Source organism: Camellia sinensis, chromosome 12, assembly GCF_055761805.1.
Source record: "Camellia sinensis isolate YWXY chromosome 12, ASM5576180v1, whole genome shotgun sequence".
Classification (NCBI taxonomy): Eukaryota; Viridiplantae; Streptophyta; class Magnoliopsida; order Ericales; family Theaceae; genus Camellia; species Camellia sinensis.
In genome coordinates this window covers 77,217,010-77,243,656 of record NC_138972.1, presented here as the reverse complement: position 1 = coordinate 77,243,656, position 26,647 = coordinate 77,217,010, and the positions used below count along the sequence as shown (strand labels likewise).

The 26,647-nt window shown below is 38.8% G+C and overlaps 1 pseudogene; it reads left to right on the top strand.

Moving 5' to 3' along the window:
- The first annotated feature begins 22,397 nt into the window (after positions 1 to 22,397).
- On the top strand, positions 22,398 to 22,790 carry LOC145803678 (secreted RxLR effector protein 161 pseudogene; annotated as a pseudogene).
- Positions 22,791 to 26,647: the final 3,857 nt, after the last annotated feature.

Genomic DNA, 26,647 nt, shown 5'->3' with positions numbered 1-26,647 from the left:
TTCCCAGCAAGGATTTGAAGAAACTCTTGAACCTGCCAGTCCATAAACGAACGGCACCTCTGCTTCTCAATTTTATTCCAACATACAAGTCGGCTTTGCCCAACATCCCTAGGAGAAAGAAGAAAAGCCTTTCTCCACCCTCTGCCACAACTCCACAAATCGCGTCCACGTCTCGGACGGACCAAGAGTCAACCTCTGATCCAGTTGAGTAACCGTCAACCGCGGCTCCATACTTGATTCCAATATCCCAACGCCGCCATCGATGCCGAACAGTTTCTACTGCCGAGATGGGTCGCCCAAAACCAGTTACAAAAGTTCTCTTGGCCAGCATCCCTTCTAATGTTGATGTACAACCAACACAAACCCTGCCTCCTCCAAAGCCAAAATGAATCAAAAAGGCTCAGCCAAAGGCAAAGGTGTCTCAGATCGACTCTGAGGATACCTTGCATATTTTCAAAGTGGCTTCGAGTGAGAAAACTGCCTCTGTCTCTGCGAAGAGGTTCGCCGAAACACTTCCATCTGATTCTTTCAAATCAAAAAAGCCGAGATCATCTTCTGCAACGACCTCTGGGTCTAAAAAGCCTACTGCCCCCTGGGCCCCCAAAATTACCTTGGAAGATAAACCAGTCATGGCCAACGATAGCGCCGAGGACATCAATGTCGGCGTAGCCCTCAGTACTGCTCTGCTTCTCCCCGGCGATCTTGACCGAAACGCCGGGTTGAGCGAGTATGAAAATTACGCTCTGATGCTTCAATGTTCTGTTCAAGTAAGTGTCTTTCATCTGGCACTTTTTTCCTTCTTCTCATACTTAGAAATTTTCTAATAACTTCTGTTTTGTTCAATTTTAGGCCATCCAGCATGCCCATTCTTTCTCTGTTCAATCTTTCAAAAATCGAGAGAAGTTGGCCGAGATGAAGAGGGAGTTCTCTGCTCTTCAAAAAGCCAACAAGAGTTTACAATCAAACATGAAAAAGTTAGAGGACCAAGCTGAGGCTGCAGTCAAAGCCCAAACTGACGCCGAAGAGAAGGCTGAATCTGCCGAAGCCATCAGAAAGGTTTCTGAGTCCCAAAGAAAAGAGGCTGAGGAGAAGATGGCCCAAGCCGAAAAAGAGCTTCAAGAAGCCTTGGCCACCAAAGAAGCTAAAATTAAGGACGCCGATGAGAAGGCATATGCTCAAGGTATGGCCGACGTCACAGAGGCTTATGAAATTCAAGTGAAGCAGGCATGCAACAAAGGTTTCACCCTTGGTTGGATGTCTCTTCTAAAGAAGCTTAATGTCCCCGAGGACTCACCCTTCAGAAATACCGACCTCATTCCTCTTCCATTCCCTCCAGCCCCAACTCCAACTCTAGCTCAATCTGACAGTGACTCTGAATCTGAGGAGGAGATTTTGGTGAAGAAGCCAAAAGATGCTGCTGGGGTCAAGTCCCCTCCTCAGAATAAGCAAGTCCTAGACTTGACTCAAGATGAGGCAGGTGATGAGGTTCCTAGAGACGCTGCTCCTGAGAAGACATCAGCCGACGTCACCATTGCCGATAAGAGCCTTGACGAAACTTTGCAAGAAATTGATGCTGAGCTTGCGGCAGAAAAGGCGGCCGAGGTGGCTTGTCAGCAGCCTTCCGAGGTCCAAACCTAGCATGTTGCTGATGTTGAGGAATCTTAATTTTGATGTCTTTTCTTTTGTACTTTATTTTTCTTTGTTTTTGAAACAATGTAAGCCCTCCATATGGCCGATGTGCCCCCTTTTTCTTGCATGCTTAATACAACTTTCCTTCACTGAGTATTTGTACCTTTATCTTCTTTTGGCTGCTTTTGTATGATTCTACACTTAGAATATTTTTGTATAAATTCTAATATACTCTTCATTCTTTGTGTAACCCTATCGGGGTAATGCACCTCGGTTATACAAACTGATGATTTACCTCGGCAAGTACTTGTCTTGTAAATTGCTTATAAATTTCAACAAGTGTAAAACAATACTGTTTTAATTTCAACTTGTAAACTTTTAACAAGTGTTAAACAATGATTTCGGTTTAACTTTAACTTGTAAATTGTCCACAAATTTCAATAAGTGTTAAACAATGATTTCGGTTTAGCTTCAACTTGTAAATTGTCCACAAATTTCAACAAGTGTTAAACAATGATTTCGGTTTAGTTTCAACTTGTAAATTGTCCACAAATCTTAACAAGTGTTAAACAATGATTTCGGTTTAATTTCAACTTGTAAATTGTCCACAAATTTCATCAAGTGTTAAACAATGATTTCGATTTAGCTTCAACTTGTAAATTATCCACAAATTTCAACAAGTGTTAAACAATGATTTCGGTTTAACTTCAACTTGTAAATTGTCCACAAATTTCAACAAGTGTTAAACAATGGTGTCGGTTTAACTTCAACTTGTAAATTGTCCACAAATTTCAACAAGTGTTAAACAATGGTGTCGGTTTAACTTCAACTTGTAAATTGTTCACAAATTTCAACAAGTGTTAAACAATGATCTCGGTTTAATTTCAACTTGTAAATTGTCCACAAATTTCAACAAGTGTTAAACAATGATCTCGGGTTAACTTTAACTTGTAAATTATCCACAAATTTCAACAAGTGTTAAACAATGGTGTCGGTTTAACTTCAACTTGTAAATTGTTCACAAATTTCAACAAGTGTTAAACAATGATCTCGGTTTAACTTCAACTTGTAAATTGTCCACAAATTTCAATAAGTGTTAAACAATGTTTTCGATTTAAGTTCAACTTGTAAATTGTCCACAAATTTCAACAAGTGTTAAACAATGATTTCGGTTTAACTTTAACTTGTAAATTGTCCACAAATTTCGACAAGTGTTAAACATATTCTTCTTCTCTCTGCCCCCTAATGTGAACCTGAGTTCCACTTGAGTTCTCATTATGCATGTATTCTAGAGACAATGTCAAGTATCTTGAAGAGAAAACCAAGCTAAATCTTTATTTATTTACGTCGGCAAATGAAAAAAGAACAAAGGGATTCTAATGATAGAAAAATTTCAAATTGTAGGTGTTCCAAGGCCTTAGCAACTCTTTGCCCTCATTATCTTCAAGCCGATATGCCCCATTGCCCAGCACCGAGATGATTCTGTAGGGTCCTTCCCAATTTGGGCCAAGCTTGCCCTCTCTAGGATCCTTCTTATTGCCGACGACTTTTCTTAAGACGAGGTCACCAATCTGAAATTCCCTTAGGTTAACCTTCTTGTTATAAGCTCTGGCAAGCTGTTGCTGGTATGCTGCAAGCTGAATTGTAGCTTTCTCCCTTCGTTCTTCTAGAAGATCTAGATCTCGGGCTAGGAGTACATCATTAGTCCCATTCTCTACCCCCTGGGTTCTGATCCCAGGGATGTCGACCTCCAACGGAATGACTACTTCTGTGCCATAAGCCATGGCAAAGGGGGATTCCCCTGTTGATCTCCTCGGCGTAGTCCGATATGCCTAGAGTACATTAGGCAATTCCTCTACCCACTTTCCTTTTGCTGCCTGCAGCCTCTTCTTTATCCCATCCAGAATTACTTTGTTGGATGCTTCTGCTTGTCTATTGCTTTGTGGAAAGCTTGGGGTTGAAAAGTAGTTCCTGATCTTGAAATTTGCACAAAAGTTCTTGGTTAGCTTACTGTCAAATTGAGTTCCATTGTTTGCAACAATTGCTCTTGGAATCCCAAACCTAGTGATAATGTTTTTCCAAATGAAGTTCTTCACGTCCACATCTCGGATCTTGGCAAGAGGTTCGGCTTCTATCCATTTAGTGAAGTAATCTGTTGCTACCAGCAAGTACTTCCTTTGTCCAGTTGCTTGGGGCAGTTGTCTGACGAGATCAATGCCCCATTGGGCAAATGGCCAAGGACTGGATACAGGGTTCAAGTCTGCTGCTGGCTGGTGTATTAGAGGTGCAAACCTTTGGCATTGTTCACACTTCTTTACATAGGCTTCTGCATCTTTCTGCATGTAAGGCCACCAATACCCTTGGGTAATGGCCCTATGGGCGAGTGATCTGCTCCCAGCGTGGCTTCCACAAATTCCTTCATGAATTTCATATACAAAATCTTCCACTTGTAAAGGATGTACACACCTCAAAAGGGGTCCAGTGAAGGATCTTCTGTAGAGGTGTCCCTCTGCTGTTAGACTGAATCTTGCCGACTTCAATCTGATCTTGTGTGCCTCCTTGCGGTTATTTGGCAGCTTTCTTTCTTTTAGGAATGCAATAATTACATCCATCCAGCTTGGTCCCATGTCTACACACATCGCTTCATGCTCCGTGGTTACTGGTTCAATGCTCGGGCTCGACAGGTAGTCAATCATTATTGTTCTTGCTTTTCCAGGTTGTACTGCACTAGCTAGGTTGGCCAACGCATCGGCGTGGCTGTTATCATCTCGGCTTATCTGAAGTAGTCAACAGTTCTGAAACAAGGCTGACAGCCTGATGACCTGCTTTGCGTAGGCCGACATTCGTTCATCTCGGGCTGCAAACTCGCCTGTTGTCTGGTTAACTATCAGTTGTGAATCACAAAAAACTATTACCTCATCTGCTTGCACTGCTGCTGCCAGCTTCAGCCCTGCAATGAGTGCTTCGTATTCTGCTTCGTTGTTTGAGGCTTTGAACCCCAAACGAATGGACTGTTCCACTATCTGTCCATCTGGAGATATAAGCACTACTCCTGCCCCCGCTCCCTGTCGGTTTGAACTTCAATCAATGAACAGTCGAAAGAAGTCGCCGATGTAAATGCTGTAGGGTCTGAGTTTTTTCTCTTTTCCTTATTTTTTTGCCTTTGACTGAGCTTCTCTTTGCTTGTCTGGACATCATTCATCTTAGCTCAACGGAGCCCGATGTTTGATGGAATCTGGCATGAACTCGGCCATGAAGTCAGCCAGAACCTGGCCTTTGATTGTTGTCCTTGGCCTGTACTCCAGGTCATACTGGCCTAGGGTGACTGCCTACTTGGCTATTCTTCCTGTCAGGTCTCCTTGTTGTAGTAAGGACTTCAGGGGGTGCTCTGTTAGGACCACAATTTTGTAGGCCTGGAAGTAATGGTTCAACTTCTTTGAAGCTATTACTAAAGCTAGTGCCAATTTTTCTAAGGGTAGATACCTCGTTTCTGCATCGGCTAGGGTTTTGCTTACATAGTAAACAGCCCTTTGCTCCCATTTTTCTTCTCGGATTAGTACTGCACTTATCGCATATTCTGAAACGGCTAAGTACAGGAACAGTTCCTCCCTAGGTTCTGGATTTGAAAGAACTAGAGCTGTGGTCAAGTACTTCTTCAGGTTGGCTAATGCGGCCTCGCATTCTTCGGTCCATAGGAAGTCTGTGGCTTTCTTCACCAAGTTGAAGAAAGGTCTGCACTTATCTGAGCTTCTGCTGATGAATCTGTTCATGGCTGCGGCCCTTCCAGTTAGCATCTGCACCTGTTTTGCCGATGTCGGGCTCTTCAACTCTAGGATGGCCTTGATCTGATCTGGGCTGGCCAGGTACCCTAAAAACTTACCAGATCCAACTCCAAATGCACACTTTGATGCATTGAGTCGAAGCCGATATGTTTTGAGGATTTCAAAGACTGCTTTTAGATCAGCGAGATGACCCTCAGGCTCCTTGGTCTTTGTCACGACCCAAACCCGGCCCTATGGGTTTAGCACCGTAACCGGCCAGTAATCCGAGATTACCGAAGGCCTGCTTAACAGTAATACAGTAAAACAGAGTACAGGGCCTGGCGGAAGCCAATACAGTAATTAAACAATGTCCAATGAGCTGTGGCAGTCTGTATGCCAAAAAGATTTTTCATGCATTAATACATAAACAGTACAGAACAGTATGCACAATATTTACATTCATTCAAACTAGGGACTCTACCCTAGATAGCGGTACAGTGGACAGTCAGTCTATACAAAACAGTACGGTCTATACAGAATTTACAGTCACTCAGTACAGGGACCTAATCCCTTTATAACAGTACAGTAGTCCAAACAGTATGGAAACAAACGGGGGAAAACAAACAAAACACCCCCAAGCCATAGCATGGCAACTCGGAACCTCGCAGTGAGGCACATAGGCTGGCTTGACAAAACTGGAGTTACCCTGACGCTCCTAGCTCCGATCTGGTGCCTGTACACCTACATATATATATAAGCAGTGAGCTAAAGCCCAGTGAATAACATAATGCGCAAAGGGGTTTAGAATGAATGTCCTTACAGTGATGAAAACAGTTCAATTCAATCAGTATTTCAGTTGTTCAGTACAGTAAACAGTCATATGTGGTACATCCATTAGCATAACAGTAACAGTAGGTCTTAAAAGACCGAACAGTAATGATGGCCATCAGTCAGTAAACAGTAGTGGTTCCACGAGGGAACCGACAGAGAATTCTGTCGCAGTAACAGTAACAGTAAACAGTAAGTACTAAGGATGCCACAGTACAGTTCAGAAATAAAGGACATACATTCATTCAGTAAATAATACCAGTTCAGTAAACAGTTCAGTTCAGTATTCAAAAGATATCAGTTGAACATATCTTTACACAATTGTTACTCACAGAGTTCTGGGCTACAGTATGCTAGAGCGTGTCTCCCCAGTTGCCAACCCTACACAGTTCACAGGTTGAACACACACTAAGCTACACAGTTGGGAAATATCATAACTTAATCCCTAATTTGCCTTGGTGTGTTCTACAACGATATCCTCATCTAAATGCCTTAAACTAGGCCTAAGAATACCTAGGATGGGATGAGGATGCAAAAATGCACATTTAAAAGCATTTTCAGGATTTTCAGAAAAACAGAGTCCCGCTCGAGCTCAGGTTTCCCCGCTCGAGCGTACAGGCAAACAAAGGTACTCGCTCGAGCGCAAACTTTCCCGCTCGAGCGTACTGTAAAGGTACTGGATGGGTGAAATCCCCGCTCGACGCCCGCTCGAGCTTGAGACATGACTCCGCTCGAGCGCCCAATCCTCCGCTCGAGCGGACTGTAAAACAGTGCAAGATGCTGGAAGCTCGATTTTCCCGCTCGAGCGGCACTTCCCCCGCTCGAGCGGACGACGGAAATCTGGAAATCCCAGATTCAAGCTCCAGGTCCAAAACCAAGCTCAAAAGCATCAAAACCAATCCTCTTGGGCCCATTTTCTGGAAAACATTTATAAACACATAGGATATCATGTTTCAAAGCTCAATTTTAAGAAATCAAAGCCCAAGGGTGTTTAATTCAAACCCAATTTAAACCATTTTTTCAAGCACAAGATGAACATGCAAACATGCATGAATTCAAACCATTTTGAAGCTTCAATTTGATGCTCTCAGGAGCCAATTCTTTTCAAAACATGGTGAAATCATGGACTTAAACATGATTATGAACATGCATGTAACCCTTTGCCATGAAAACAACTCAAACATCTACAATACAAACATGCATGCATGAAATGAGCTTCAAATCAACAACAATGAACCAAAATATGACTTAGTTCTACAATGAAGCATGACTCATGCAAGAACTAGCTCAAACACATCAATAAAGGTTGAGTTCCCTTACCTAGAGCCTCAATTCCAAGTGTAGGACCACAAAGCAACAATCAACCTTCAATTCTCTTCAAATTCTAAGCAATATTGAAATGAACTCAAGACTCTCACTTCCTCTCTCTCTAAATTCGGCTAGAACAAGAAGAAATGGCTGAGCAAATGTGTTTGGCTCAAGTATAATGAGCTCAAAGTGTAGAGGTAGTGGCCCACTCAAGGGCAAAACGGTAATTAAGTCCAACTCTTTAATTAGCATATTTTAATCTAATTTAATCATACCTAATCAGTTTTCAGGTAAATACACCACAAAATCACATAAATTATGATGATCATTAAACATCAATCAGTTTCTAATTCGGCCGCCGATAAGGCCTTCAATTAGCAGTTTAAACATATAAGTATGAACAGATAATCATACAATCAAACAGATAGAATGCAATTTAACTAACATATACTCAATCAATTCGGTTTCCAGTTTCAGTCAGTCAGTTCAGTACTTTTAATCAGTTCAATTATCAGTCAGTTATCAGTCATTATCAGTCTCGTTTAACAGTAATCGGTGATCAATCGGTCATTAATCAGTAAACAGTATGAGGGTTGTTACAGTCTTGACAACCATGTCGTCGATGTAGACTTCTACTATTCGGCCAATTAGGTGTTTGAACATTTTGGTTACCAACCTTTGGTAAGTTGCTCCTGTATTTTTCAACCCGAAAGACATTACTCTGTAACAGTATAGGCCTTTTGGGGTGATGAACGTGGTCTTCTCTTCGTCTGGGGGTACATGGCTATCTGGTGGTACCCCCTGTAGGCATCTAGGAAGCTCATTCTTCCATGCCCTAAAGTGGCATCTACTAGCTGGTCAATCTTGGGTAGAGGAAAGCTGTCTTTGGGACAGACTTTGTTGAGGCTGGTGAAGTCTACACAGACCCTCCATTTTTCGTTCTTCTTCTTCACCACTACGGTGTTGGATAGCCATGTTGGGTAGTGAACTTCTCTAATGGCCCTGGCCTCTAGAAGTCTGTCTACTTCTTCCTCTACTGCTTCGACGTGCATCAACGTCGGTCTTCTGGCTCGTTGAATTACAGGTTTGGCCGACCTGTCAATATTCAGTTTGTGGCAAGTGATCTCGAGGTCAATGCCAGGCATTTCGTAAGGTATCCAAGCAAATACCTCAATATTTGCTCTCAAAAAAACTTCCAACTCTTTTTCCTCTTCTTCGGCTAAGCCTGAGCCGAGAAGAAAGAAGCGTTCTTCATCTCCATCCTGGATGAGGATTTTCTTCAGTGCCTCTTCGCTTTTTTCGGCTGGCTCCTTGCCGACGTCTTCTAGGACTTCTACGTCCTCATCTTCAATTTCTGCCTTTTCTAGCTCTCGTATGCTGCTGGTAGATTTCATTGCTGCCATGGAGCAATTCTTCGCTTGCAGCTGATCGCCTCTGACTTCCTCTATCCGATACTCTGTTGGGAATCGCAATAGTTGATGCAATGTTGAGGGAATTGTCCCCATTGCATGCAACCATGGCCTTCCCAAAATGATGTTGTAAGGGGAGGGTGTGTCGATTACGATGAATTCTGTCTTGATCTTCCTGGTGCTAGCCTGCACCTCCAAGCTTACTGTTCCCAATGGCCATGTCAGCGTTCCATTGAACCCAACCATTGGGCCGTTGGGTTGTTCCATATTATCTGGGTGAAGGTCGAGCTCCTTGTAATATCGGACGTACATGATGTCACAAGAGCTGTCTTGGTCAATCAGGATGCGTTTCACTTGGCACTCCCCAACCTGGAGGGATACTACTAAGGCATCATTATGCGGATGTTGGACCATCTCTAGGTCGGCTTCAATAAAGGTTATCATTGGTCCCTGGCACTCTTCTGCTCGATGTCTTTTATCCCCGACCTGGTAGACATGCTGTAGGTGTTTTATCTTCTGGGTCTCTCCTCGGATTTCGTTTTCGTTGACCTTCGAGTGGATTATGTTGATTACTCGAGGTCCTCCTGTCTGCGGCTGTTGTGCTGGGGGAGGTGGGACTGCTGGTGCCTGAGGCAATCTTGCCCGTTCTTCCTTTGTCCTGGTCTCATCGACAAGGTCTCTCAGATGTCCTTGTCTCACCAGGTCTTCCAAATGTGCTTTCAGGGCTCTATAACCCTGAGTTATATGCCCATCTTCATTGTGGTAGACACAATGCCTGTCGATGTTTCTTCCCATGAACTCTCTTGAAGTCCTCTCTGGTGTTCTGAAATAGGGCTGGTTCCGAATTTGATCCAGGACTTTGTTAATTGGAATTCGGAACACAGTTGTTACTACTTGTATGGCCCTCAGTTCTACTTCTTGTTTGCTCGATCCATTGTTACCTTGGCCTCGCTTCGGCGAGCTGTTTCCTTTCTCTTGTTTTATCTCCTTAGCTCCCGACGTGTCTTCTTCGGCTCTGGCATACTTTTCAATTCTTGCCATGAGTTCTTCCATACTTTTTGGCAATGTCTTTGCCAAAGACTTTCGTAGTGGACAGTTGCCTTTTAGGCCGTTCTTGAAATATACGACCGCAACCTCTTGATTGCATTCAGATATTCGATTGAACACCTCATAGTATCTTTTTGCATAGGCCTTGAGGCCTTCATCCTTGCTGATCTTCAGAGCCATCAATGCGTCCACCCTTAATGGCTGCAGCTTGTTTTTCACGAACCTGGCCACAAACATCTCGGCCAGGCCTTTCCAAGTCTTCACGTTTCCCTTCGGTAGTTTGTGGAACCAATCTGATGCAATCTCCTCGAAGGATGAGGGGAACACTTTGTAGAGCAACGGCTCGTTCCCACTATACAATGCCATTGAGTTCAAATATAGTCCAACGTGGAAGTTGGGGTCTGACTTACCATCGTATGTTTGAAACCTTGGCATATTGAATCTCTTCGGCGCCTTAAACCTGTCTAATTCCACTGATAATGGTGTCCTCGGCTTATTTGGGGAGGTTACCTCGGCATCGGCATTCTATTGCTTCCTCTTGAGGTAATCTCTTAAGTCTTCTTTGCTCCGCCCAGGAGCTCGGCTATCTTTTGACTTCAGTCTTTTCGGTATACTACTCTCAGCCTTGTGGTGAGCCCTTTTCGATCCTTCTCCATGGGTTGTATCGAAGCACAGCGCCTACCCCTGAACATGCCGATGTCCTTTGGGGTCTGCCTCCTTTGTGTGATACGTCCTCCATGATTATTCTCTTCTTGACTCTCTTCGTCCGACTTCCCTGGAGGGTCGGTGAGAGTGTCTCTCGCTCCCGTTGTGCTGAGGGGCTACGGGGATTGTTTTCTGCCCTCCCTTCTGGGTATTGGCCATTGGAATCGGTGTGTCGTGTAGCGGGAACGGTGGCTGCATGACATTATTTTGCATCATGAAATTGACGACCGACTGCAGGTCTGCCAATTTGTTTGCCATCTCTTTTACCTCTTCGTCCCTCCGTAGGCACCTATCCTTCCAAACCTAGAGGTCGTCCTCGTTGTAGTACCTGTTTTGATCAGGTTTCTTTGGTATGTCGCCGGTCTAGCCGGCGTCTTTTACTCTGTGAGCTTGCTCATGAGTTTCTGCGTTGGACCTGTCTCCTTCGGCATCAAGGTCAATATGTTTCCCACTCTCAGTAGGGGTGTCGTTCCCAACCTTTTCTTCCGGTCTGTCGTTGGTCATCTATTCTCCTTTCGTTCCCACAGACGGCGCCAAATTGTGTGGGTGATTTTCCAATCACACTGCCCAACTCAGTATTCAGCTGGAGAACACTGGCAGAATAGATGACACCTGGCTAACCAGTAACAGAAAGAGAAGATTCCGACGGTGGTTCGTCCACTCGGGGGCACTCCGACGATCAAGTCAGTATATCTCTCAAAGATAATCAATAGTGCTAATCTCACTAGATAGAATATAAATTGCGTACCTTAAACCCATGGGGGTGCCTCTCTTTTATAACCAACATAATCCTAGTCCTAATAGAAGCCTAGTTCTAATGGACTTAGGATTACTGCTAATCTTGGACTCCCAGTTGAATTAGGATAAACTCTCTAAGAGTCTTATCTTAATCTAAACTGAAGTCTTTTCCCATTCTAGGACTCTTGTCCCTTATCCGCTTATCTCGGATTCTGATATCTTCGGAGATAACCTCGGTTGACACGTCGGCGTCACCTTGCCACGTGTTGGTATTCAAAAATATATCCCCACACTAAGATAATGCAATACATGAAAATTGGGTTCATACCCGTGCCATGCATAAAATGTGTTTGAAATTTAATTTTTATGTACATATGAATTTTTCAATAATAGTGCAAAAACTCTCTTTTGATGTCATATATTCAAAGACTTGAGGCAACATAAATTCAAAAGTTAGGAGAAATACACAACGTGCACCCCAAAAAAATTGCACATCGTAAGAAAATCATGATTATTTGTAATGAAAATTATGATTATTTGTGATATATGTTATGACATCTTATAGTGAAGTTACGAATATTGAATTTATGATATGCACCCTAAAATTAAGAATGATAATATTATGACACTTTGTAATTTTTTTATAACATTTTGTGTTTATGTTGTGAAATTTAAAATAAATAAATAAAATTATAAAAGGTATACTATATGCACCCTTTTAAGGGTGCACATCGCAGCAGCATCTCCTCAAAAGTTATGTTCTTAACAAATTTAACAATGAACTAATTTTCATAATACATGCAAATCTTAACAAATTAATTTGTGATTACAATTCAGAGAAATGCACTCAAGTAGAAAATCAAAATAACAATAAATTATTATTGTATACAAATATTTAACAACATTGCAACGATATGAACACAAATTATTATGAATTTCTACAATTGAAATGCATAATAATATTTTTATTTTTTGTTTTCATTTTTAATTTAATCTTCTTCTTTTTTTTAATTTTTTTTTTTGTAGAAATATGAATATAGCCTAAAATTATTTTCTAAAAATAGGTTATTTAAAAAAATTAGAAAAACATTTTGCTCACATGCATGTTAACCATTGATTTAATTTTTTTTTTCTTCCAAAAATAGAGGACAATTTTGGAAATGATATTCAATTAAAAATTCAAAATATAATTGAGAGGGTAATTTATGTTCTAACATGGGCCGGGCTGAGACCCAATGGGAAATGGACCAAGCTATGGGCTGTGGTGATGGCTTGATTAGCCCGGTCCTTTATCCTATCAGTTTGGTCAAAACTGTGTGCCAGTAGGCTGGTTTTAATGTTCTGAACCGAGGTACAGAGAGAAGAGAGCCGAGCTATGAGAGGCAAGGTAAAACCGAGCTAGGCAAGCTCGGTGAAATTTTCCGTAAAGCACGGTGGTGTTAGCTCGGTTGTTTTGTTATACTACCATGGTAAAACTATCTCACTTAGTTAAGCAGTGAGGAGGGTGTAGAAAGATGAGCATTACCTTTCTGATTCCTAGGAGGACTCTGCTAAAGAGAGTTAAAATCCTACTAGGATTGTGCTATATGGATTCTATAAAAGCTCGTTACAGTCCTATGTACAGGTATCACGATTCTTACTCTAGAATACATAGAGCTTATTGTCTATTGTCTAGTTGCTGACTTAGGCATCGGAGGGGTTTTCGGCACACACCCGCCGGTTAGCTCACGTTTGTGTTTTCAGGTGGCAAAGCAACGTTGTTTGGAGGAATGTAAACTTGATCAACAGGATTATACGAGAAGATTATTTCACGCTCGTACAATAATTATCTCATAACATGTGCAATAAGATCGAAAAATACACCACAAAATTTTAAAAATATAGAAATGTTGATGGAGATTCTAGTCATATCCTCCCTCTCATATATTTACGTCTTCATAAAAAAAGAAAATAAATACAAATAAAGAAAAGACAACAGATGAATGAGACTTATTATTAAATAAATGTAAAAGAACAACAATAACATAATTTTTTTTCAAGTATGTTGAATGATACAATTTTAAAGTATGCCAATGAAAGGCACAATTTAAAAAAAAATATATTAATAAGTTCATAAATGCATTTTAGACATTGTTTTCATAAAAATAGAAAATAAAAAATTTCAAGAATAAAAGACAATTTTCGAAATTCATATTCGAATTGAAAAACTAATGTCTCTCATTTTCTTTTTATCTACCCGCATTCATATATTTCTATCAAAAGAGAAAATAAATATAAATAAAAAAGAAAAGACAATTTATGGAGTTAACAAAGACACAAGATAATAAAAGGACACAAAAATGAAAGACACTACTTTACAAAATAAAAAATAAATAACTAAATGATCATAAATGCATTATAGACATTGTTTCCATATAATTTTTTCTTTTTAATTTTCAAGAATAGAAGGCAATTTTCAAAATTCATATTCAAATTCAAAAACTAATGTTGCATTTTCTTTTCATTTACCCCACATTCATATATTTACGTCTCTATCAAAAGAGAAAATGAATGCAAATGAAATGAGAAGTCCATTTTTGGAGTTGACAAAGACAAAAGAGAACAAAAGGACACAAAAGATAGAGAAAATAAATAAAAGAACACATGGGAAGTTTTGAGTATGTCACATGACACAATGTTAGAGTATGCTAATGAAAACCACTTCTTTACTATTAGAGTATGCTAGTATGCTAATGAAAAAGCACTACTTTACCTATATTATACACTAGTAATTGGCACACGTGATTCGTATGCAATTCAAATAAATAAGAATAAAATAAAATAGTGTTACTCAATAGCAAGAGCATTATTCAGTAAATCTAAGATCCAAAGTTTGAGTCTCACTCCTCCCATCTATCTATTTTTTTTTTAAATAGAAAAATAATGGACACGTGACATAAGGAGAAGCAATTAAAGGCTTAGACACCAAATCCGGCCTTCACTTAGAAAGCACGATACTTAATATATTGTATATTTGACAATAAATCGTCTAATAAAATACATCAAAATATAAAACAGATCTATCTATCACCACAATTGATAATTGTGGTGTTGTAGTTTCCACTTGTACGTTACAAAATAAACCATTTTGGCTATGAAATGGCCGGTCACCTAGCATATTAAAGCATGTTTAACAATGTCAAATCTCGGTTATGAGCTGAATTTGAGCTTTGATCTAAAATTTTCTTAGTGGCAAATAAAGGATGAAGATGAAATGAGCAATAACAGCTAGGTTGGTGATGAAAAGGGACAAAAAATCATATCTACTGGAAAAAAAAAAATAGTGATTAGAAAACCAGTAGAGAAGAAATGTAGGGGAGAGAAAGGCTAGAAGTGTCACCCTCATCTCTCTAGAGAGCAAATCTGAAAGAGTTTTTGAAATGAAAAATATAAAATAAAGAAAATAAGAGAGCAGTTAGGGTTTTGATATAAAATAAGATGTGTTTATAGCAATTGTTATTGGTATAGTCCACAATATTCCTAAATGTTTTGTTTTGGAAAGGCCCGTTGTAACATTTTTGTTTTTGAAGACCTATTGTTGGAAATTAGGCCAGGTATTGGACTCGGATTTGGGCACTCATGTGGCATGACTCATGACCCATTTAGATTACCCATCTTAATTTGAATTTGAATTTGAATTTAATAATTATCCTATTTGGATAGCCCACTATCAATATCTATATCTATCATATCTTATCAAGAGATATGGATAGATAGTTAGATAGTCAGCCTATATATCTGATACGGTATATGGGATGTGGGATGAATCCAATAACGAGTGATTTTTTCCATATTCTCTCTCTAACTCTCTCCCAGAATAACGATCAAACCTTTACACTGTGACTAGTGTGGGTGATACTCATACTGTGATATCACTACATTGCTGGGTGTTCGTAGTTCGTGGTTTGTGAAGCACGTGATTTACCCACAAGATTCTTCGTTTCGAATTCTATAAAACAATGTATGGTTTGAATCTTTTTGCCTGTTGTGTTATCTGTATCTTATATTGGTATTAGAGCTATATGGGGTTTTTTTGTGCTCATTTTTGTGCATTAAATGTGTATATAATTATATACATATATATATACATGATATATGCATGAAAAATTAATATTTTTCCAAACTTTCTCCAATTAACCTGAAATTTACATATGTTGTAGTATATTTCATGTAGAACATATCTGCAAAGTTTTATGAAAATCCAACGATTAGATTGCAAGAAAAATGAAGACATATTTTATATTCTCGAAACTTTGTTTGCACGATGGTTTTACATGCTTTAATTTTAGTCTACAAATCTTACATATTTAGAATCGTTGTTTCAAGACCTTCGAAACCATATATTATTTGTTAGATTTGGACTTACGGTTGATGAGAAAAATCAAACCCTAATTGGGGTTCGTTTTGATTTTTTGGTGGCTTAAGGAAGAAGATGAAATGCAGAGTTTCTGTACTTCCACTCTCACTAGAGAGAGTATGAGATACACCCTATTATTTCTATTTATTAAATGTCATTTTTTAGACCACCAATGTTTTTATTTTGAAAAATGGAGTCCGGTAGTACCAAAATTAGACCAAAAAATACCTCGGAAGGCGGCGCGTGGACTGCACGCGCCAGATGACGCTGTCAACGCTGCCCACATGGGCACCAAGCGTCACTGCCAGCCCGTATGCACCAGGCGCGCTTCCTACGCGCGCATCATCCGTCTTGTCCACGGGTGCGCCATGCGTTGCATCACACGCTAAGCCGAGCCGAGCCGCACTGTTTTTCCGCTGGCTTGGTTGCTGGGTGCTAAGGCGTTGTTTTTTTTTTTTTTTAATCCAAAATTGTTTTAAATGGTCATAAGTAATTCGTTATAGCTTTGTTTTAAGCGTGGTTGGTACTGTTGGACTTAGAATTAAATTTTTTATCTACTGTAAAATTTTCAAAATTTTATGAAAGTAAGAAATATTTTTTTTGAGATAATAATTCATTATTTCGGCTTTAAAATGCTTCTGGTGTTGCATGACTAAGTTTCTGAAGCTGAAATTTTTACTGTAGACTACTGTAATAGTTTATTATTTACTGGTATGATTGTTGCATTTTACCAGATTCTAGAATATTTATTTCTGATTTTATGTGTGTTTATTAATTATTTAAAATTTCAAAAAATTTTAGAAAATTTTAGAAGTGATGTACTTTCTGTTATGGCATAATCTGAACATTAAATACAGCATATTGTTGTTTTTGCCTAGAATTTGTAATATGTTGTGATTAAGAGAAGCGTGATTAGTTTTTTTATTTATTTAAATTCCATTGTTAAATGAATATAGCATGAGTTAATTGTAAATTTATATTAAGATGTTATTGTACGCAATTAGACTAATTATCATGTTTTGTACATGTCATAAACTAGTGAGAGGTTGTTTTTTGCGCATGGAATTAAATTAAGTTTTGATAATTGTCACTAGAGGTGCAAGAGATAATTACGAGCATACCAAATTTTTGATCTTGAAATGTGTGTAATATTATCATTATTTAATTTAGATTCTTTTGCTGCAAAATAATTTTGTTGCTAACATTAATATCCCTTGCGCATTTGTTCTTCCTTTACTCTGTATGTAGAAATGGCAGCTAACATAGTGGTGGCAGACTTAACTAAGAGAGAGAAATTGGATGACGACAATTATGACATATGGCGCCGTAAGATCCAATACGTCCTCAATGAGCAAGAAGTTTTGACCACACTTGAACAAGTGATGGTTGAGCCTGAGTAGGGCAATACAGCTCAACATCGTCGTGATCTTGAAGTCTTTCAGACTTGGCATAACAAAGATCGGTGTGTGCGCTTTACCATGTTGAACAGCATGCACAACGACTTGATTAGTGAGTTTGAGCATTGTCTGACTGCATTTGAGATGTGGGAAGCTCGCAAGCAAAAGTTTGGTATCATCTCTTTGGCAAAGCTACGTGGGCTGACTATGAAGTTTGACTCATATCAGAAAAAGGTGCATCACTCGATAAAACAACATGTGAGGGTCATGTCAGCCATGATACATGAGCTTGCGGCTGCTGGGCACAATTTGACTCAAGAGCAACAAGTACAAGCTGTGATTTGCTCTTTACCAAATTCTTGGAAGCAGATGAAACAGAACATAATGCATAATGAGAGTGTGAAAACATTCGAGGACATATCCCGTCATTTGGAGCTAGAGGCTGAGCGCCTAGAGACAGCTAAGTTTGATGGTTCTGCTATGGTAGTTGAGTCAAGCTTATGTAGGACTTCTCAGTTCAAACGTGGAAAAGCAAAAGGTGCTCTTAAGAAGCAAACAGCAGCTATGCTAAAGCCTAATGACGCGAGAAATTTCAAGCGTAGAGGCAAGAGAGATGGCAAGAAGGTAAAGGCTAAACTGACCTGCTTTAACTATAACAAAGAAGGACACTTCGCTCGGGATTGCCCTGAGCAGAATAACATACTCCCTTACTTAATTTCTCGCATTCAATGCTTTGTTTCTAGTCAAGCAGTAATTGCTCATTCTCCTCATTTTTGGGTTGTAGACTCAGGAGTAACAGACCACATTGCGAGGAACAGAGTAGGGTTTGTTGAGTATCGCCGAGTATTTGCTGGAAACAGAAAAATTTACATGGGGAACGTGTCACGACCCAAACCCGCCCGGAGAAGGTTGGCATCGAGACCGGCCAGTAATCCTAGATTACCACAGGCCTTTTTGTACAAACATACATAACCGGGGCTTGCGGAAGCGAAAACAATAACCATGGTCCAAAGAGCTGTGCATTTATATGAACATACATTACATGCCAAAAATGTTAATTTACCCACTACATTACATCACATATGATCAAAATTCATGTACAAAACATAGGCTCACGCCACAGATACAACAAGACAAAGCTCGCAAAACGGCCTTCCAGGCCTAGCCCCGGCTCGGAGCACACAAAACACTGGGTAGGCTTCAAAACGGCGGCTCGGCTCGGACTCCGCCTAGGCTTGACTTCCAGAATGCTCACCTATAATACATAATTACAAACAATGAGCTAGAGCTCAGCAAGTAACATAACAGTAAAGAGGTTGGTGAACGAAGTCCGACATTTTCATAAATCCATAATAAATCAATCATAAACATATATCAGTCATCAGTCATCATAAGAACATACGTAATGGCATACTCCACAGAACCTTTCATAACAGTCTATCAGTCAACAGTCTACGAGATCTCGTAACTAGTCATGGGCTTGTCCTTCCATGCCGTTCCCCATGACTCATGACGCATGGGCCTGCATGTTCCCGCCCCCATGACCCAACTATCTATGGATGCCATACTAGATTCGCAAATCAGGACATTCGTTCACGAAAAACATTCTCATTTCAAAGCATAGCATAACGTAATACATTTAAAACATAGTTCATAATAACATATCTTTACAGAAATGTTACTCACAGTGGGTTTCCAAAACCGAATGCACGGTCTTCAAATCTTGACCTGCAAATATCAACATATCACACATTTCTCAATACACATTGTCATTAAATCCTGTAATTCATGCACTTCATTCTTTCCTTTACTTCATTTCATGTTCATTCCAATCTTTCTTTACTTTGATTCATACTCATTTCATGTTCATAAGATGATAAATGATGCAATTAACATGTTAAAATCAAGTCTGCAACTTCCCCAGAATTTTCTTGAAAAAGGCCTTCCCGCTCGAGCGCCACTTTGGCTGCTCGAGCGTACTGTAAAAAGTCCCAAAACTGCTGGAAGGCTGTTTTCACCGCTCGAGCGGGCTTCCCTCCGCTCGAGCGTGCAGAGCAAAATCCGAATTTCTGGTTCTTTTTCCAAGCTTCATTCTCCTCTTTACAAAATCACTTTCCACATTTATGAAATCTAAGACCCAAAACACTTAAAACCCATCTTAAATCAACATCAAAACTTCAAATCAAAACCCATATGGAACAATAGAAGTTCAAATCTTGGAGTAAAATAGAAAATCATAAACTTGAGCATAAAAGCTTCATTCTTAAATCCATGGAGGTTCTTCCTCAAAATATGACAAATATAACCATAAATCATCTATTCATGCCATGCATGCTCAAATTAAACATATTTCCCCTTTCAATCCTCTTATTTAACATGAGATCATTGATGCATCAACCTTACTTCTAGAATTTAGAGAGGATCCTTACCTTGATTCCTTAATTGAGGAAGATTTAGCTTGATTCTCCTTTTTCCTCCTCTTCTTCCCTTTCTCACGAATTCTCTCTCCCTTTCCTTTCCAGATTTTTCTTCTCTTTTATTTTTGAGTCAAACATAGGTCAACATCCTTATCTTAAGTCATATTTATAAAATTGTGCCATAAACTCAAGCCAAACAAGGCTTAACGAATCAGACGAAATTCAGTCCTCAATTTATTTTCCCAAATGGTTCTAAACATTCCTGGTATCACATAGGCGTGCTCAATTTCGTTTTCTGAACCCATTACGGTCATCAATTTCAGTCCCAAAGTTCTCATCTCGACAAATATTCTTCTAAGTTCAACAGATAATCTTCAATTAAATCATACTAACACATAATTAATTACTGGTAATCATGGTATACGGTTCTGGGTCGTTACAGAACGAGTCCAATGTGGAGGTGCTTGGCATTAGCACATACAAGCTAGAAATGCGACGAGGGCGCACCTTGTATCTTCATGACGTTCTTTATGCTCCGGATATTTGGCGAAACTTAGTTTCAAGCCTGATAAGCCTTGGTTTTAGCTTTTGTTTTGAGAATAATGGTATTAGCATTTATTTGAGAACAATTTGTTATGGTTTTGGTTATCTTTTATATGATTTCTTAGTTTTGGATGTGGATGATTCTAGTTTTAATAAAAATGTCAATGGCTTTGTTTCTTATATTGTATCTATTTGTGATAATGATTTTATGAGATGGCGTGCTAGATTAGGCCACATAGGGCATGACGGGATGACTACATTGGTTAGAGAAGGCCTTTTAGGTCCACTCGCTAGAGTCACTTTGCCTACTTGTGAACATTGTCTTGCTGGAAAGACAACAAAGAAACCATTTAGGAAAGCCAAAAGGGCATATGTCCCATTATAACTTATTCATTCTGATATATATGGACCAATGAATATGAGGGCAAGGCATGAAGCCCCTTATTTTATCATATTTATAGATGACTGCACACGTTTTGGCCATATCTATTTGATTTCTCACAAGTCAAAAGCATTGGATTGCTTTAGGCTGTATGTTAATGAGGTTGGGAATCAATTAGACAAGAGCATTAAGGCTCTATGGACTGACCGGAGATGCGAGTATCTATCTGAGCAATTTAAAGTGCTCTATGAGGAAAAAGGAATTATCAGGCAATTGACAATTCTTGGGACTCTGCAGCAAAATGGTGTAGCGGAAAGAAGGAATCGTACATTGTTTAACATGGTTAGATCTATGATGGCGCAAGCTAATCTTCCCATTTCTTATTGGGGAGATGCTTTGTTGATAACTGCCTACATCCTTAACCGTGTGCTCTCTAAATCAGTTCCTTCCACCCCATATGAGATGTGGATTGGCTAAAAGCCTAATACGGGCAATTTGTAGCCTTGGGGTTCAGCAGCTTACATACACAACACTTCTCATAAGTTTGGGAAGTTGGGTCATAGAGGAAAGAAGTGTATCTTCATTCGCTAGTGAGCATTATAAGGGCTATGTGTTTATTGGGGAACATCTAGATGGAAGTGTGACTGAAATTGAGTTACGTGACATGGATTTCCTAGAGGAGGATTTCCCTAGTAGAGGTGAGGTAACTAGGGATGTAGAGCAATATGCGATGGAGGATCTACTTGAAGGCCAACCTAGTAGCCTAGTAGAGAATGAGGAAATAATCCCTCAAGCTCCTAGGGACAGTGGGAGTGATTTACCTACCCATGGATTAGATCCAATGGATGAGGATTCTCAAGACTCTCAACTGCGTAGAAGCAAACGTGGAGCTATACCCCGTCGTCGTTTTGAGATTAAAGAGGAAACATTCATGATTGCTCCGAGTGATAAGATGGAGCCTAAGAATCTCAAAGAGGCTCTCTCATCTCCTACTAGTAAAGAATGAAGTGCTGCGATGGATGAAGAAATAGTCTATAAAGAAAAATCATGTTTGGGACTTGGTTAATTTGCCACCAGGGCCCAAGACTATTGGGAACAAATGAGTTCTCAAAATCAAGCGCAAGGTGAATGGTTCCATAGAAAGGTATAAGGCTCGTCTAGTGGCGAAAGGCTACACCCAATTAAAGGGTGTAGACTATGAGAAAACTTTTTCACCAGTTGTGAGGTTTGCCTCTATTCGCCTGATTTTGGCCATTGTAGCTCAGTTAGACTTAGAGTTATATCAGATGGACGTTAAGACTGCATTTCTCAATAGAGAATTGGATGAAGTGATCTACATGGATTAACTAGAAGGCTTTGTGGCAGTAGGTTAGGAGCGCAAAGTTTGCAAGCTTCAACGATTATTTATGGCTTAAAGCAATCATCTAGATAGTGGAATCTAAGATTTTATCGAACCATTGTTTCAAATGGGTTTACGATTATCGATGAAGATCACTGTGTGTACGTTAAGCGGTCCAAGGACATTTTTTTGATATTGTCATTATATGTGAATGACATATTATTGGCTGGAAATGACAAAAAGATGATTGTCGCCACTAAAAAGTGGTTGTTCTCTACATTTTAGATGAAAGACATGGGTGAAGCGAGCTATGTGCTCCGTGTTAAGATCCTTAGGGATCTCTCTAGGAGACTTCTCAGTTTGTCTCAAGAGACTTACATTAAGACTATCCTAGAGTAATTCCAGATGTAGAGTTGCAAACCCATTGACACTCATGTTGCGAGAAGTGAGAGCCTAAGCCTTGATATGGGTCCTAAGACTCCAAAAGAGAAAGAAAAGATGGCTCGTGTACCCTACGCGAATGCTATTGGAAGCTTGATATATGCTATGATGTGTACACGTCCTGACATTTGTTATGCAGTCAAATTGGTGAGTTATTACCAATCCAGCCTAGGACCAACTCATTGGAAAGCAGTTGAGAGGATATTACGATATCTAAGAGAGATTGTAGACTACACACTTTGCTACCAAAGTTCAGATCTACGTCTAGTTGGTTATTATGATGTTTATTGGAGAGGAGACTTAGATGAGCGTAAGTCCACTTCAAGATATGCTTTCGTGCTTAGTGATGGCGTTATTTCTTGGAGCAATAAGAAGCAATTCTGTATCGCCTTATCGACTATGGAGGCTAAGTTTGTGGCTCATTCATTTACTGTTCAGGAAGCCGTTTAGTTGAGGAGATTCCTTTAGCATTTGGATATTGTAACACACACTTTAGACCCTGTGACTATTTATTGTGACAGCATGACTGCACTCGCTTACGCTAAGGATCCTAAGTACCACGAGGGAACCAAACACATTGATGTGAGGTTCAACTTTATCAGAGACATTGTGGCGCAAAAATAAGTGATCCTAGAGCACATCCTTATGAGTCGCATGGTTGTGTACCTTTTGACTAAGCCCATTACTAGAGATGTTTATCTTACTCATGTTAGAGCTTTAGGACTACGTAGGTGGTGATATATGTGTATTCAGTTGAACTCTTATTTTTTGGGGGATGTTTATGCCATTAATATTCATATTTGTTTCTATTACAGATTTATGTTTACTACTTTTTGCGATGGTTTGTGAATTAGCATACACAGAATAAATAAATTTGATGTTAGCAGGCAAGATTGGCTCAGTCATACGAGCAATTACCCTTAGCGCTAGGTAGCGAGCAAGGATAAGACTAATGGCTTATTGTATTTGGAGCCAAGAGAGAGGTTAAAATTATCCACTAGCTATGTCGCCTTGGTTGGATCCAAGATGAGGTCTTGTTAAAGACCGACCATGGATATGAGAGTACCCACTTTTCCATGATGTGCCTGTTATGGATAGCCAGATGCGAGATCTCATTTGATGCCTGAGAGGCGAGCAAATAGAGAATTCGAGTTAGACGCTAGGAAGCGACTTGTGCACTTAAGAGTGACTAGACTAAGATCTGTATGGTGTGTGATTTTAATATCACTCTTTGGAAGAGTTACTCCACTGTAGCATGCATTCGTATTGCATGTGCTTATCGACCCGTTAGTGAGGTGAGAGAATGGATCCTGCTTCCTCACCGTGTAAGTCCTAAAAGTTATTTTTCCAATTACTTCACTTTGTGCCTTTTGTGACCTTTGACTATGTCATAAGATGAGAAGTTGATAATCGACTACTTTGGTATGTTGCCTGCAGTCATGTATGATTCGGCTTAAAGGGATATTACTGGGAAAGCGGTCAATTCCGAGTTAAATGATATGAGGGTGAAGGGAAGATCATCTAGTTTTACATCTATGTTCTATATTCACTATCGACAACTCACATCGCTCTGTATGGGATGCTGATTGGATGTGAATATAATGTGAGATGTTCTGGACCAATGTAACTAGATGGGTCTGGGTACATGAGATACTATTTCTGTAACAACCCAGATTTTTAATTATTCTATAAAATTTATACTAACATTATTTAATAACAATTAGGAAAATATATAATTTGTATTATTATGTGTAATTTTATAAAATAATATAATTATTAAAAATTTAGGAAATCTTGTCCAGATTTATCAAATAAAAGCAAATCAAGGACCATTAATTATTTAGATTACAAATTTGCCGGAATAAGAATTGGAGGGCCATCTGGACAACCAGGCTTGGGTAAAGGGAGTGAGTCATCACCTTGGGGCCTTAGGATAAAGTTGAGTCACCACTTGAAGCTTATGTATAAATAGGGGAGGAAGTGCTGTAAGTGAACGGTGAAATAAAGAAAAGGAAAGAAAGGAAGGAGAAAGAAAAGAGAGAAGAAAGAGTGAGGTATTAACGTTAAGGTGAGTTATATTATACCTTGAGTCACCATAATGTATTTTATGTATATTTTGATTTACCATATTTATTTTATACAAGTATTATAAGTTATTATAAATTATATTAATATTTTGATTACGTCGATTATTTCCTGATCCATATTTGTTTAAAAAGAAACCTATGGATATGTTTGTTTTATATTTTAAGAATATTTGACTATGACCTTATATACAATTATGTTTTGTAAGTACCACCACGGGAGTCTCATGCATTGGGGGACTTAAATAACCATTGGCCTCTATTTGACCACTTTGTGGTCCTCTGTTTGTCATGGATCCATTGACCTCTGTTCTGTGAGGAGCAAAGTGCTATGCGGAGATAAGTGCTACACTATTGTGGGAGCCACCTATATAATCCGTACGAGTCACCTCTTGAATCCGTACCTCTGTTCTGATTGTCACTTCTGTGACCTCTGTTCTGTTCAGTTCAGTTCAGTACCGTGGTTATGGTTATTTATTTACATAATTTCTATATTTCAATTTCTGTCACTTAAATGATTTGTTTACCAATGATTTATTCTCCAAACTGAGTTATGTAAATGTTTTGGCCTGACTAACTATCCATGGTTATTTCGTGTCCCTTATACTCTTGGTATAATATTTCTCACTTTGCCATGTGCTTATAGTTGTTTATCAATTTTCAGGAAACAGTGCAATTCAGAAATAGCTTTTGGAAAGTCTTAGACACGGGGCTGCGGAATAGACACACACAGCACTTTTCTGATATTTTTCTATGTAAATATCGGTCTTTTCAGTCAATAAATTTTGTTATAGAAATAGAAACTCTAATGATTATTTTGGTACCCTCACTTAAATATTATTTTTACTCGCGTTTATTAATTTGTTTATGAATTGGTCGGAGGTAACTTCAGTTACTGGCCATCACGATACTTAACCCTTGGGTACGAGGAGCGGGTCGTGACAAATGGTATCAGAGCAATGGTTTATAAAATAATAAATAAATAAATCATTATTGGAGCATAGGACACACGCACATTTAATAAGTAGGGTAGCAGATAATTAGTACCTACATATTATATTTTATTAGTCGATTTAATTATGTTATAATTTTATATGATTTTATATATGTGTGTTACATTTTTTTTTTGTGCATAATTTGTGAAGGATAATAGATATAATTTATATTTGTTATAGCAAAAGAAGGAAAAGAAACAAAGGGTGTTGGGCTCAAGCACCCACCAAAATTATAATATAATTAAATACATGGAATTTCCAGTTCAATATTAAAAAAAAAATTAATTCGACTTTTTTTAAAAGTGGGTTCAAATTATAAAGATACTAATTTTGAAACTATTTCCCATCAATGAAAAGTTCATCTCAAAATTTTCAACTCTTGCATATGATTCTGTCATTGTGTTCTCATTTATTTTTTATTTTTTATCGTAAACAAAACGAGTGAAAAGTTTTTAAAGTCATCCATTATTTCTCATTTTGGCCAATACAATTTTTGACAACTAGACATTGAGTGGTTTTTGGTAAAGTTTTTTTTTAGGTAATATTTTCTATCAGATTAATCATCTAATATATATTTATCAGAGTGCGCAGCGGATAGCTTACACATATGACAAATTTCGAGGACGAAATTTTAAAAGGAGGGAAGATTGTAACAATCCAGATTTTTAATTATTTTGTAGAATTTATACTAATATCATTTAATCACAATTAGGAAAATATATAATTTTTATTATTATGTGTAATTTTATAAAATAATATAATTATTAAAAATTTAGGAAATCTTGTCCAGATTTATCAAATAAAAGCAAATCAAGGACCATTAATTATTTAGATTACAAATCTGCCGGAATAAGAATTGGAGGGGCATCTAGACAACTAGGCTTGGGTAGAGGGAGTGAGTCATTACCTTGGGGCCTTAGGATAAAGTTGGGTCATCACTTGAAGCTTGTGTATAAATAGAGGAGGAAGTGCTGTAAGTGAACGGTGAAATAAAGGAAAGGAAAGAAATGAAGGAGAAAGAAAATAGAGAAGAAAAAGTGAGGTATTAAAGTTAAGGTAAGTTATATTATACCTTGAATCATCATAATATATTTTATGTATATTTTGATTTACCATATTTATTTTATACAAGTATTATAAGTTATTATAAATTATATTAATATTTTGATTACGTGGATTATTTCCTGACCCCTATTTGCTTAAAAGGAAACACATAGATATATTTGTT